General features: G+C 35.0%; 1 protein-coding gene across 3 annotated transcripts in view; it reads right to left on the bottom strand.

The window, feature by feature from the left end:
• Positions 1–13,510, bottom strand: part of LOC131769952 (polycystin-1-like protein 2) — a 40,867-nt gene extending 27,357 nt beyond the window's left edge. The window contains exons 1-3 of one of the 3 annotated variants that reach the window (XM_066169748.1): positions 13,474–13,510; positions 8,095–8,158; positions 2,235–2,359 (exon numbers count right to left, since the gene is read on the bottom strand). The gene's annotated coding sequence lies outside the window, so the exon portion shown is untranslated. Of the gene's footprint in view, positions 1–2,234; positions 2,360–3,956; positions 4,031–8,094; positions 8,309–13,473 lie in introns of those variants that run through there. The other 2 variants (XM_059085680.2, XM_066169749.1) reach the window with 2 other exon arrangements.
• Positions 13,511–14,148: the final 638 nt, after the last annotated feature.

Below are 14,148 nucleotides of genomic sequence, written 5' to 3' on the forward strand. Positions count from 1 at the left end.
AAGGTTATTAACCTTTTCGCCCCTAAGAGTGACTAGCATCTAATTTCTCCTTTCAGTTCAGTATCACCCCTGAATCATACATCAAGGTCATGAGAATAAAGGAAATGATCATTAACAAATCCTCCTTGTAATCACCTTTGGAAATGTACAGAGAACAGTATGGAGAATATGCGTATTGATATTATGGTGTAAAAGGTTAAAATTCTTTTCTGTGATGGAACAAGAGGTTGGAGTGAATTCGCGTGAGCTCGGATGGAATTATCAGTGGTTAAGGGAAAATAGTTCACCATGTCTCATACTTTCAAAATTTATCTGTTTTCGATTGAATAAACAGTAAGACGATCGCTTTTGTTGTAACTAAGTTCGGTTTTAAAATGTGTAATGGAGTGAGTGAAAGCCCGGGAATTAAGATGTAATGATCGCAATGTCAATTTTTGCTCTCACGTTTTATTTATTTATTTATTTTTTTACTGTTTGTAATGTTGCATTCTGTAAAGCTCGAGATAAGAGGTGTTTTTTCCAGCCACGTGAGACCAAATTTGATGTTCGAGCTCGAGGTAACAGGAATCGAGGCAGCCAGTAATGAATGAGCGAAAAACTTTAAGTAAATCTAAGAGTTTGTGAAGTAGGGGTTATACGGAGTGAGGTTACTTCGTTGTTAAAACGATTCATTGCGTTGATTATGAAGTTCAAAAAGGGATAAATCACGTTTTGTACACATATTTTTACCATTGACTGATTTTTCAGTTTGTGCCCTGATTGTAGCTAACAGACTGAGGAAGATGGCTAATTCTTACGATCAAGTGTACCACACTGTCTCAGTGAACTTAATCCTGGTGTCTCAGTGTAGGCATAGAGCGACAAGGAGTATTAATGTATGGCAGTCTATTGCCTTAAACCCTCATATATTTCCTTCTGAATGGTTTGCTTTTACTCACTTGTGCCCCTCAGTGGAAAGACGAGGCGGGAGAAGAAAGTGCCTTGGCCAAGAACACATCTTAAGGACTAGTGTGGGCTTATTAATCACCTCTTTCAGTTGTACGTCTTACCCAAGATACATACAGGTAGGTACATCAATTGTTGCTGAGTTTCCTCTTCGTTTCTTAGTATTCAAATTATTTAACTGATGAAAAAATCAACTTAACTTTTCAGTTGAGATTAAAGATGTGTATGGTCGAAATAAACATCGTTCTACTTGCATTTAAAGTGTAGCTTCAATAGTTTTTCCTTAAAGCATTCTCCAAGATCAGTTTTTCAAATTATCTACGCGTACGCTACTTGTTTTACTTACTTGGTATACTTGCTTATCAAGGGAAGAGCAAGTGTAAAAACTCGACTTTTGCTTACTGCTCTGAGCTTCAAGACCCGCGAGAGGTATTTTAGCAAGCGTAAATCATGTATCGGCGTATTTGAAGGTCTGTCCATTATCTAGGGTGTTGATTGTGGCTTCAATGTTTTTAATGAAAGCCTTATCTCAAGACTGATATCAATTAAGTTATAACATTGAAAAAAGTGAGGTGTTAATTATCTAGGCTTCCTTCTTTACTCTTAGCTACTCTCATATTTGATTGGTTGGTTGTGGCTATGGGGAGTTTTTAAATAAGAGCTCAGCATTCTAAGTCGATTTAAAATGCTTGGTAAAGTGCGGGCAATTATGTAAAGAATATTTGGATGAAGAATTAACACTAAAATCAGAAAAGAAACCTCGGAAAAGCTTTCAGGATTTTTTAATATGTTTCTTTTTTTTTAAAATCGCGATTAAAAATTAAGCATGGGAAATTTCCATATATCTGATTGCCAGCAGATAGATATTCCTTCTTTACCCCATACATTGCTTTCTCTTATGGTGTTTTTTTTTTTAATTTTTGCTTTGTGAGTTGAAACAAAAAAACAGTTTCCAAATCGAATCAGAATTAAACAAAGCCAGGCGAAATCTTAGTTTGCATATGAGTACTTTTTGTCTGGAACTTTCTAGAATTGTATTTTAGATGTTGATGCAAGGGGCAGTTTAGGTTCGATAAGCGTATGAACGTTTAGAAGTTTTTTTATGGAACTAAGTTAAGGTATGGAGCCCTGTGGTCTAATAATTAGTGAAGCATACACAAAACAAACAAAAATCACCGACTATATCTCAAACAATAATAAGGTTGCTGACGTTTCTGGAAACAATTAATTCTTTTAAAATTACATGTTTTTACCTACGCAGATGCATTGAAGAAAAGAGCTTTACTTACCCAAAATAAATCCTTTTGATGTGAGTCGAGTTCAAGAATTGATGTATTTTACTTGAGTTCTTCTGTCTTTGCTACCTTCTCCGGTTTTTCTTTGCTTTCTTCTGCGTTTGTCTTTTCTTCAGATCCTTTGAAATTTAAGATTATTTACATTTAATATGGGCGGATGCCGTGGTTTTATTTCAAGTAACAGCTCTCTATCATCAATTCACAGCTTTGGTCACCTGCTCCATTCGACACCATTCTCAATGCGAAACCGCTTCACCCATTGGCCAAATATGTAAATTTTGTAACGAAAATGTACATGTATACGTTTTTTTGAAAGACCATGATCAATTTGTCCTCTCAAATCGCCATTACATTTTGCACGAATAATTAAATTAACAACGTAATGTTTCTTTGACTCATGTAACATCAGGTTTTGAACTTTTTTTTTATATTTTTAATCAAATTGCTTGAAACGTTTTAGATGACGTTAAAAAGATGAATTTTCAATGACTTTCCTTTTTTCATTTCATTTCTTCTTAAAATTTAAACGTGCCAGATTTTTCTTGGACGTAATCGGACTAAAACAGGGACGTAATAAACACCAAGCTTCGATGACAAAAGGTTGTAAATTATTGCATCAAACCATTTCTATTTATAAGTTATTATGCATTGTAATTCGCCTCCATGTGCCAATGCTCATAGCGTCTTATAGTTTCAGGCAGTCGCCACTTTCATAAGTTCAACAAGGTGAGGGTCATTCTGATTGAGACTGATCTTACATGGTTGATGGCTTGTTTTGATAGATTTTAGCTTAAACTTTGATCAAAATATTCGCATTAAGTTAGTTTTCGTCCGGATTTAAACAGGTCGTGGACAAAAAAATTGTTTATCTCTAGTGCTTTGGTCTTTATGGTGCTATTATAGCACCATAAAGACCAAAGCGCTGATGATTTTGGTGAGACTTTTATGTTGACAAAGATGAATAACCACACCTTTTGATCTTGTCCTCTGTCCCATGGATGCACTTTGGGCTTGCTGAGCTTCGTGTAGCTATTACATTTTTATTACATTTACATTTTTCGCTCGGGGCGTGATAATTGTTCTTTCCACCTTAATCACTGACTTGAAGAAACTGTATTATTAAAATTTGAATGAAAGATGTCATGAAATTTTGATTTGCTTCCTTAACCGAGAATCTTTTTTTTTTACAATTAACCGCGAGGCAAGGAGTCAGCAAGGTGTGTTCAGAGTGCATCTTAAAATCTTCATCTCTGATCGACGGCGCCTTAGAAGCATTCATATCATTAAACAATAAAACAAACAAAGTATTCAGTTCTTACTTTTCTTCATAATTTTGTAGAAATTCCTAACGTAAAAGAAACTTTTTTAATCTTGTGATAAATTCCGCTTGAGTCGATTTCACGAGGCTTTTTTATTCAGCGACAATTTTACCATTTATATTTGCATATTCATTTTAATCCAAGCATTCGTCTTTATAATCGAACATTCATTTGAGATGTTGTATTAGAACGATTCTCATTTTAGCTGTAATTCTAGTTTTGAATCTCAACTTAACTCTTTGGGACTTGATTCTTATCTTAGGATCAGCGTAATTTTTAGCAGAAAATGAACGTTGTGTTTAAATGCGTGCTTCAAATGAACATAGTTTGTTAAAAAAAAAAGAAACATATTTTTCTTCTATCGACCAATAGCTTACTCAAGTTACTCGGTGCTTACCGAAAATTCCAGTGAGATTGAAGCTACACTTTTGTGATGCTATGCATAGCGTAAAGTCAGTGATCATGTTTTGCACTCTCGTTCAATTAACTCTTCTACACTCCCTGTGACGATAAGGTTTATTTTCATATCGTCAAGAACATTCCTTAAATTTGGCCGCATGTTTGTTCCGGGCAGATGGCAAAATAATTTCTTTTAACAATGGGCAAATCTCTTTTTATTTCCTTATTCCATTTCCTTGGTGTAAATAACGTGAACAAAGTTCATTAACAGTTTACAAAAGCATCGAATCGTAAAATGATTTCTTTCAGTCCAAAAGCACCGAAATTACACCAACAAAATGCGTTTTGTCTAGAACTTTAATTTACGAAAATTATGTATTTGCATATTGATGGTCCTCTGCCTTACTATAATCTTTTGAGAACGATCGCGATTTTGTTCATTAGTTACAGTTTTAAATTTCAAGTTGTCTTTGGCACCACACCGGGTTCGAAAGACCGCTTGCCCTGGAGCTCTGCACAATAAACGTACTAAAAATAGTATTGTAAAGCATTGTAAAGAGCTATTGTGTTCAACATGACGTGAGTAATGTTGGAAAATTCGAGCAGAAATGATTAGTAAAAAGGAAAGGCAAGTTGGATTGTTATTTTCGCGTTTTCGCAAGGAAGTCGTGTTTTAGTTATTTATTTTGATCGCCGTCATTCGTATTTTTATGAATTATTGTACTCTTCTTTAAAATTGTCGTCTTTAGGTTGAGTTTATGGTTTCAAGCGCTCGATTTGTTTAATTGGGAGAAATATAATGTTATATTCCGTGAAAAGTCTCTGTAGAACACATAAATCTATGAAAAATGATTGAAATGGATAAACGCAAACTACAATCATGCTACCTTTTTCTGTGTGCATCTATGCTGCATTTTAGCCAGCATATGAAATAACTTATACACTTGACTAAAACGATTCACGTAAATAAAAGAACGCATACGAAATATTTCATGTTGATGAATACATACGCTTGTAAAATGTACGTGATTCGTTAGGCAACTCGTATGCCTTGAGACACAAGGTGGTTATTGACCACAGCTAAGGCTACTCATTATAATTACGGCTTTGCTTTTGGATTTCATCAAATCTGCCTTCACGAAAATGATTTTTTCGTCTTAATAATCGATGTATTCATATTTCATTGTCTGTTTTACAATAGTGAGGATTATTTTGGTGAGTTGCAGTTTGAAATAAGAAGACATCCACCGTAGTCGGCGTTCAAACCTTACATCTCACTTGTTTATTATTGTTGTTATTATTAACGTTATTTTATTGTTGTTTTTTCCTTATATCTATCATTTTTACTGTTGCCATTATTATTTTAAATTTCAAAGCAAATGAAACTGTTTCCTTTTGGGGGGGAAAGGTTTTCCTACTGACAGAGGAGTTTGAAATGAGCACTATAGTTAAAATGCCTTGTTTAATTATATGTAAGATGAGTGAAATTTTTATTGCAGGGCAAGAATGTAGTGGGAAATTATGCAAATAAGTCAAGAATAAGACATCAGGAAACTGATGATATACAGTTCATAGTATTCACCCTGCACGAATTTCAGATTGCTGTTAAGAAATGCGTAAGCCTGTTATTACTGAACGATGACAGTTGTGCTTTGAAGTCTGAAATGCGTCTATCTCTTTCACACCACTCTACACACAAAATTGGCAGCTCCTCTGTTCTGACTGTACGACAAAAACAGTGGCTTATTGTTCGAATGCATCACGTTTAAGAAAACCAAGAGGCATTAATTTTATTTAGGCAGGCCTCCACAAGTCTTTTCATCATCTAAGCTCCCGCATAACGTACAACCCTCTTATTTTTAGCATCCTTAACCATAACCACCTATGTTTAGTATAGGTACGTGTTCTTAAACCTTTTCATAGTTTCGTTAACCCTAACTCTATGCAATTCATCAAACATCTTTTTGAAAAGAGTTCCTGATTACTTGGCTTCAAAACTCAGTCAAAAAGATGAAATCAGTGTATAATTTCCTACCTTAGTATTGTTTGAAGGGATGTATTTCTTACTTGGTAAAGAATTCTTTTCAAGGCATTAGACGGCATCGCCCTATGATATATACTATGAAGAACCAAGACAAAAACAACTCGATCACGTTTTTTGGCAAGGAAACGGAACTGTGGAATATTCAGACGACTGACATTGTTATGTACTTCGTTGTGGTTTTATGTTTTGGCTAATAATTTTCTTGGCACTTATATTCAAGACGATATAGACGATGTCAAAGTTGTCATGGTAATTGGCTCGAGATTGACAGCCACCTGTCTGGGGTGTGACAAAACAGGATGTTTTGACAAGTAACGTGGTGGGCCTTTGAAGCTTTGCGCTTGATCATTTTAAAAAAATAGATTTTTAATATCATAGTTACATTGACTATTCCTCTGAGACATACTTTCAAATCAGCCGAATAAAGAAATGAGTGCGAATAATGATAGAAAAATTATTTTCAAATACCCTATTTGGAGCAAATGGTCTGTTTAACATATCTTACGGCGAAAGTAATGCGTTTCCCAGCGAGAAACAAGTTAAGTTTCGCCGTGTTTTGACTGAAATAAACCAGCTAGCTCTATTCCTGGGCTTATTGGATTAATTCTGTTGTGGAGGCATATAATGGCTTTGGTCCATTGTTTTTTTTTTAGATCTGCCTATATTGCTTAAAAATTAAGGCGCAAAGTAAGCCTTAGTTGTTTTTATCGTGACTTCATTGGCTCTCAAGCCTTTTTTTTCATTTATATACCTATATTTTGATAAGATCTTGAAGACAGCAAGCTAAGAACCTTTAAAACTTATTATTACAGCAAATAAGTCCTTACATCTCATGAGTTTCGAGCAATTATCCATCCTTACAGTAAAATTTATCATTTTCACGGACGTTTAAACAATCAGTTGAGTGCAGGCAGAAAGTTGGATATTGAACGATAATAGTAAATCATGCCCAAAATGAACTGCACTGACGCTTTGCAATAGAAGGGTAGGGGGACTAATTTTCATTTCCATGTAACGCATACTTAGTTCTCGACAGTAGTTTTCCTTCATGTCCGAAACATGCGTTTTATAGCGTAACATAGCTTTAGCTATTTGGTTATTCATCGGCGAGGAAGAAAAAAAGGAGCAACATCACGTTATTCTGAGGTTTTTTTATCATGTGACATGAAAAATGATCTCAATCTTTATGGAAGCAACAAGATATTAGTGTCGTTATGACAAATTTATTTGACGTTTGTCATTTGAATTGCACTCTTACTCACAGGAATTGTTAATTAAGCTGATGATTGGACAATTTCCTCTTCTTTGGTTATTAAAGCAGTTGTTTTTCATTCAAATTTACATGTTAATTTTAGTTATTATTCTGTGTGTGTAACCGTCGGAGAGCGCGAAATAAATTTTCAGAGTTTTATCACTATCTATGATAATTAGGAGTTGAGAATAATAACATGTTGAAACGTTTTAAAGTCCTATAGGAGGTTTATGCATCCCGTGGCTTAGCTCATTTAAGAATGCAATCATCATCTGTGCATCATTTTAAAGTTAACTGTAGCAACTTGTTCCTTCCTCTTCTGTTTCCTGTTTTTAAGCTGTCTAACGTCATACAATACTTTAACAGTTAAATGAGGTCACGAATAATGCTTGTACGGTGAGAAATTTGTCAGGTTGAATTTCATCTGGGGTCCTTGCCGAAGGACCAGTCTCTGTAGCAATATAGTTTTCAACTTTTGTTTCGATTGGCTGATTAAAAAAACGTGCAGTCTGTCGATCCTAATCCCACGGCGACGACGTGACCGGAGGCCGCCTTTAGACGTCTAAGAATTGCGCTTATTATGGAGCGGGAAACGTTGTTCCTTGCTTTGAATCGATAGTTTTTAATATTCATATAAAGATTCAGTAAATATACATTTATTTAAGGCAGTTTTTTGGAAATATTACCTCGCGGCACAAGATAACCTATGGCCGACTTTAATTGTCTAAGAATTGCACCTATTATGGAGCAGAAAAAGTTGTGCCATGCTTTGAATCGATGGCTTTTAATATACAAATGAACAATCACGAAATATACACTGATTTAAGGCAGTTCTCTTACCTCCTTTTGCTTTGCCTCTGCTCCGGTTGCTGCTCTCCCTTTGTTGTTTTCTCTTAGATTTAACCTGAAAGATGAGCATTCACAGATATGCTCTCTTATTGGAATCAACTTGCGTTATAGACGCTGGATTTGAGACTGTGGCTTTTGAAAATCACCCAGAAACGATGAACATTGAATTAGTGGTGTCTTCCTATGAAAGAATCTCTTATGACTTGGTGAGAGTATTTTAATTTCCTCTTTTAGCGGCTATTCCAACAGACACGTCGTCTCTTCGCTGAAATTTGACACAATTTGACATTATCACCTTGGCATTCAGCGCTAGAGACGAATAAGCGGTCAGAATTGGTTGTCTTCCAACATGTGAACTATAGAATCTTGACAGCTTTGGCTAACAGTGCACAAAAATACTCTTTTCTTACCATAAGTAAAATATTGTAGGGTGTTTCACCACTTTCAAACGAAGTAGATGATTTAAATTGTCTTTTTTTTTTTCGCAGATAATTATTTTGATATCATCTAATATCTTTTTTTGTTTTGAGGAGAAATGAGTATACTGCATGAATAACCACCTGCTGGGCCTGTGGCCATTGTCAGTTTGTTAACAAATGGATATTGCAGATGTCGAATATAAATAATTGATACCCTCAAATAATGATCTCTACGACATATCAAAATGTGATATTTATATTCATATCTTCAAATCAGCCTCGAATTTGAAGCCGGAGTTGTCAAGGCTGTCTTGGTTCAAGGCGCATCATATGCATAGTATCATGTTAATCCAGCCACGAAAAGCCGGCACGCAACTGTATTAATCTATACTCAAGTCATAACATGTTTTTACTGGTTGTTAAGATATATAATGGTAATTCATCACGATCAATAACATGAAAACAATCAATCCATGTTTCCTATGGGGTATATTTTACCTTTGAAAAGCCTGAGAAAAAGTTATTGAACCTTGTGCTTTTCCGAAGAGACCCTTTTTAAAAATTTCAAGCTCCAAAATTTCTTTTCCCATGAAAATTTATCCCCACCACGAGTATGAGCTTGGTCCATGTAGGTCCATGTGGTAAGTTCTGAAGCTTTCAAGTTGATACAAGTGAATCAGTGGGAGCAATGGCAGTTTTCAATTCCTCATATATAAAGACTGCTGTATGACCATGGGGTATAAATTAACCCACGTTTTAAGACACACGGCATGTGTTGGTTTCATTTTAGTCTAACAGTCTAGATTTTCATGTTATAAGTAATGGTAAGGCTTGAGACGTGTCCCAGGGATACAGGCTTCTTTCCTGGTCGAGGAGGAAAGGGTGGAAAAAAAATGAAATTCAGCGTGGTAGCGCATATTAGTACAATTCCTCACAATCATTCTTATGTGATGAAGAATTTACATTCTAGATAGGGTTTCACTTTTTATTTTGTCCATAAATACCGTGGTTCATTGAAAGTCATCGTGCCCCAAAAAACGATGTCATTTTGTGTTGATTGTAACGGAAGGAGACGAAGGAGAAGTCGCAATGTGAAGGTGACGCCGTGGCCGAACTTTGGGTAACATGCTTATTTGAACACAAATTTTTTCCTGAAGGCCTCAAAATTCGAAATTTCCCTTTCTTGGCTAGTTAAAAATAAGTGGGTGAGAGGTTTCATTTACGACGTAGTTAAGCTGCTCGGCTTAAATGATACAGAGAAAGAGAACCAAATATCATCGCATTTACAAACTAATTTTCTGGAAACTCTAGCGGTGAGTTCGTAATGTGAGTCTGACTAAATCAGGACGCATAGTCCAAAGATCTGATATCCGATTCAAACTTCTTCCTCCCACACTTGTGCCAAGACGAAGAAACAACCTCTTTAATCGCACTCAATTACAGCAGAAATTCATAGGAGTTGAACGTTGGTCATTATGATATATTTCCTTGTCCATCACCTTATTAATCTTCAAATGACACAGACTTAATCCAACATTAGTATCCGTTTTCTTGTACTTTAATTTACCAACGTGGCAGGGACGATTTTGCATTTGGACGATATTTTCTGCCTACATGTTTGATATTGCCGAGATAAACTGCATCTTATGGAAATTAGAAGTATGTGCTGGGCGTTCTGATCACTTAGTTGTGTCCTAAAAGAACGAAACGATTGAAAATTTAAGACACTTACCAGCGAAGGGAACTTTGTCATAGTTTCTCTCAGTGTTGTGGGAGAAGAAATAGCTACGGAGAAGACTTACATTGTTTGTATAACTGTTAAATCTACCCAGTATTTGGCTTTTGACTTTTTATCTCCAGAACAGTGCAGCTGGATAAATTTTGGTAGTCAACAATCAGGTTATTGTTTTTACTTCCCTGTGAGGTAGGTAAATTCGTCATCGAATTTCATGTATTTGAATAATCGTCCCCCTTACCTGAATCGCGTGTCTCCTTGAGGGACTTTACCACTGGCTTAATTTATTCTGATTTTTCTATTTTCAGAGATGAAACTTCGAATAAACCGGCAAACGCTTTAAATAATATTCCTTTTTTTATCCCCAGGACTTGCGTCATTAGTATATCTTAAATTTGGGAATTAATTATCCTGGTTTCTAGCGTAGTAGTGTCTTTATCGCGATATTCTTAACTATAATCGGCATATAATACCTCAAATAAATTCCTCTGTCACATGACAGTTGCTATGTTTCGGTTGTAATTTATCATACACGAAATGATTTGTTACAACTTTTATTACAACCGAATTTTTCACTAAGGAACCTTTCAATAACATCAATCTTGCCTCTCGGCAAACAAAGTTTGGTGAATTCTTACGGTGCTGCAAAAGTGGGCTAACAAAAACACGCTCCTTATGCAAATTATGGCTTTTCATAATTAATGAGAAAGATAAAAGTTGAATATGTATTTCCAAAACTTTGAATGTCAAGAAAGAAAATGATCGAAGTCATCTGAACTGCCAATTTAGAGCATCATTAGCCAAACTAGGGTTGTGATTCTGAAAGCATTATGCTCTGTTATTTATGTTACAGAAACACCGAAGGCATTCTGTTTCACTCTGTGTGAAATCCACACATTTTTGTTTGACGGATATGAGAGATTTCATCGAGAGCTAAGGGGTAAAATTCTAGTAAGCTTCGATTGCGACTTCCACCTCAAAACTTCCTACTTCTTACTTGTGAATTCCAATATAATACTTCAGAGTGTAAACTTTGGAATTTCTACTTCTGACTTCAATTTTGAATCTGAATAAAAGTGTTATAAGCATCTAACTGTCGTTGGTCAATGCAGAAACTCAGATTTAGTCATATCAGGTAAGCATTTTGGGTGTAATAGAGTTATGAATGACTTATTGGATATCGAACGCTTACGGTTTCCCACAAGTTAAACTTAAGGCGGATTAGGGAGTTGTTTCCTTCGAAAGCCAAACTTCAATAGATGGATTTTTTAATATAAACTCCTAACTGAACCCGATATTTGAAAAATCTTTACAAAATTTTTTCGAACTTTTGAGTTGTGTCTTATGACGATTAGTTGCTATTAACTCTGATTTCACTAGAGGTGAAATTCGAGAAAGTAGTGTTTTGAATTATAAGGCGTGATGCTGATCAAACAACAAATGGATGCAGATGATACAACAATTTAGAAAAATCCAGAAATTATAATCAGCAAATAATATCTACCCGCTTGGACGGGAAGAGACACGCTGCGCTTCTCGCGGTGTACATTTCATATCCTCTTTGCTTATCTAATTTTTACTAAGATCGTGAAATGTTTTCGAAGAAAAAATATCTGAATTTTATTAAATTTCCCCGAATTTCTCAATCAAAGGCTGCTTCCATTTCAAACCACATCTGAGGATCTTTCCCCAGTTACTTAGCCGAGTAGTTATTTATCTTGCGGGGAATTTGTTGTTAATCAATCTATGACTACAATATCGTGTGGTTTTTTTCTTTTAGATCTTAGTTCCACGCTGGGATACCAAGCTGGTGTAAACAGACCTTTAGTAATCTTAAAGCTATGGGATCTTCATGGAAATGGTTCTTTTTGTAGCCTGTCGGTTAGAAAAAAAAAAAAAAAACTTTTGACGTTTCAGCCATGTATTTTTTTTTAATTTTGACGTCCTTTACCTCCCTGCACGTCGTCTTTGGAGAGGGCTCCAAGAACTTTACCAAAAATGTCAAAAGTCTGGAAAATTATCGTAAGTCTCTTTTCTCATATTGATGGTTCGTTTATTTTGAATCTTTTTACGCTATGCTTTCCAGTTTTCAATAAAAAGATCTGAGCGTGTCTTTTTTTTATGTTTTACACAAACATTTCATCGTTAGCCACGAACGTGCTTCTGGTCTTCTTTTTCGTCTATTTCGTGTAACTGAGCTACCATTACTGTATACAGTGTTTAATCTCGTGCGTTTGTATTTGTTCAGATAAATTAAAAGATAGGAAAGATGTTGAATAGTAGGTCACACTTGCGGTTTTTTTCTTTGGGTAAACAAAATGTTCTTTTCTGAGATATTTGTAGAACTGCTATGGCATTTTGGCCACAAATAATAAGCCTACTCAAAAAGGAAATAACAAATATCGTATGATATTTGCTATTTGTTATTAAATGTCACTCAATAAGTAAATATGTTGTTTTTACCCCTTATGAGTAAAATTATTCCATGTAATTACGTGTTCAGCTCTTGTAATAATTAGTAAGGAGCTATTATTTCACAAAAGTTAGCGAGTACACGCTTCTAGTTCAGTTCATTTATTTTTTTTTACAACACAAGAAGAACACTTACCCTTTCTACTTCTTTGACATAACTATAATAAATTTTTTCATCAAGATTCTACGATTGGTGCTTGCGCGAATAGATTGTACCATGCCATAATTGATCCCAAAACTTGGGATGTTTTTAATCAACATGTCTCAATACACAAGGAACACCCACTTGAAAAATATCAGTTTTATGTTTCCTTCAAGAGATTCTTTTATTTTACTTTTTTTTTGACATGTAAAACGTCAGTTTTACATATGAAGTGCGTAGTCGTCTGTTATAAATAAAATTAAACATCTTTAAAATATTTTTATGTTGCAAAAATTCCATTTAATCTCACTAAAGCGTCTTAAGAGTAGTTTAACTTCGATTTAATATGTTAAGTATTTATTGCTTAAGTAACAAATAAATTGGTCGTTTCGTGTAAATTAGTGAAAGTTTCTCTCTAATAAATGAGCTTGATCATTTTGGCTTTGTGACACATAAGCTATTGGTAAGGGCCTATAAAAAAATTGCTTTGAGTCGTGAGAATATCAGAAAGAGTTTGAAAAGTGGTGCATAGCTCGGCGTGGAAAGTCACGTGGAGAAAGTTTGATTTTCTGTCGCAAAATAAAATTACATGTACAACTTACCTTTGAGCACTGCGGTGTATAGTTCATTTTGTTTACGTGCAGCGATAAGTCGTCAATCAATCAAAGTCGTCAATCGTAATCAATTTTCCTCTATTGCACATGACATCAACATCTTTTGGCTTATCTCACTAATTTCTTTTTTTCTTTAAGAAATCTGCAATTAGTGTTTTAGATAATCTCACCGAACTCTGTGATAAAAGTGTATTTCTTAGGACCACGTCTTTCGCTATCTAAAGAAACCTGAATAACAACGCTTTGAAATGATTCAGGTAATGCAAACATGTTCAAAATAGGATGTCGGCGATGACTATGGATGCGCTGGTATGAGAAAGTGCTGACTCATATGCAAATTTCCGACACTCAAGTGCTTGTCTAGTTGGTTCATCTCCATAGTAATGACGATAATGACATTTTAGAAAGTTGAATAATTATCAAACGTACCGAAGAAATGTGGTTCGAGATCTGCTTTTCTTTGTAAATTGTACGCTAACTGAGCTGTTTTTGTTTTTACTCCTAATAGTGATAATTGAGTATCAAACTAGGGAAGTTTCAATGTAGGTGGTAGGAGTATTATCTACTTATCTTCGTATATCAAGTATTGACTCAAGAGGGTTATTTGAAACGACCCACATTTTTTTCCCTTTTCACAATTATTGTAGTAATAGTATAATACGC

The sequence above is a fragment of the Pocillopora verrucosa genome, chromosome 7 (assembly GCF_036669915.1).
Source record: "Pocillopora verrucosa isolate sample1 chromosome 7, ASM3666991v2, whole genome shotgun sequence".
NCBI classification, from domain to species: domain Eukaryota; kingdom Metazoa; phylum Cnidaria; class Anthozoa; order Scleractinia; family Pocilloporidae; genus Pocillopora; species Pocillopora verrucosa.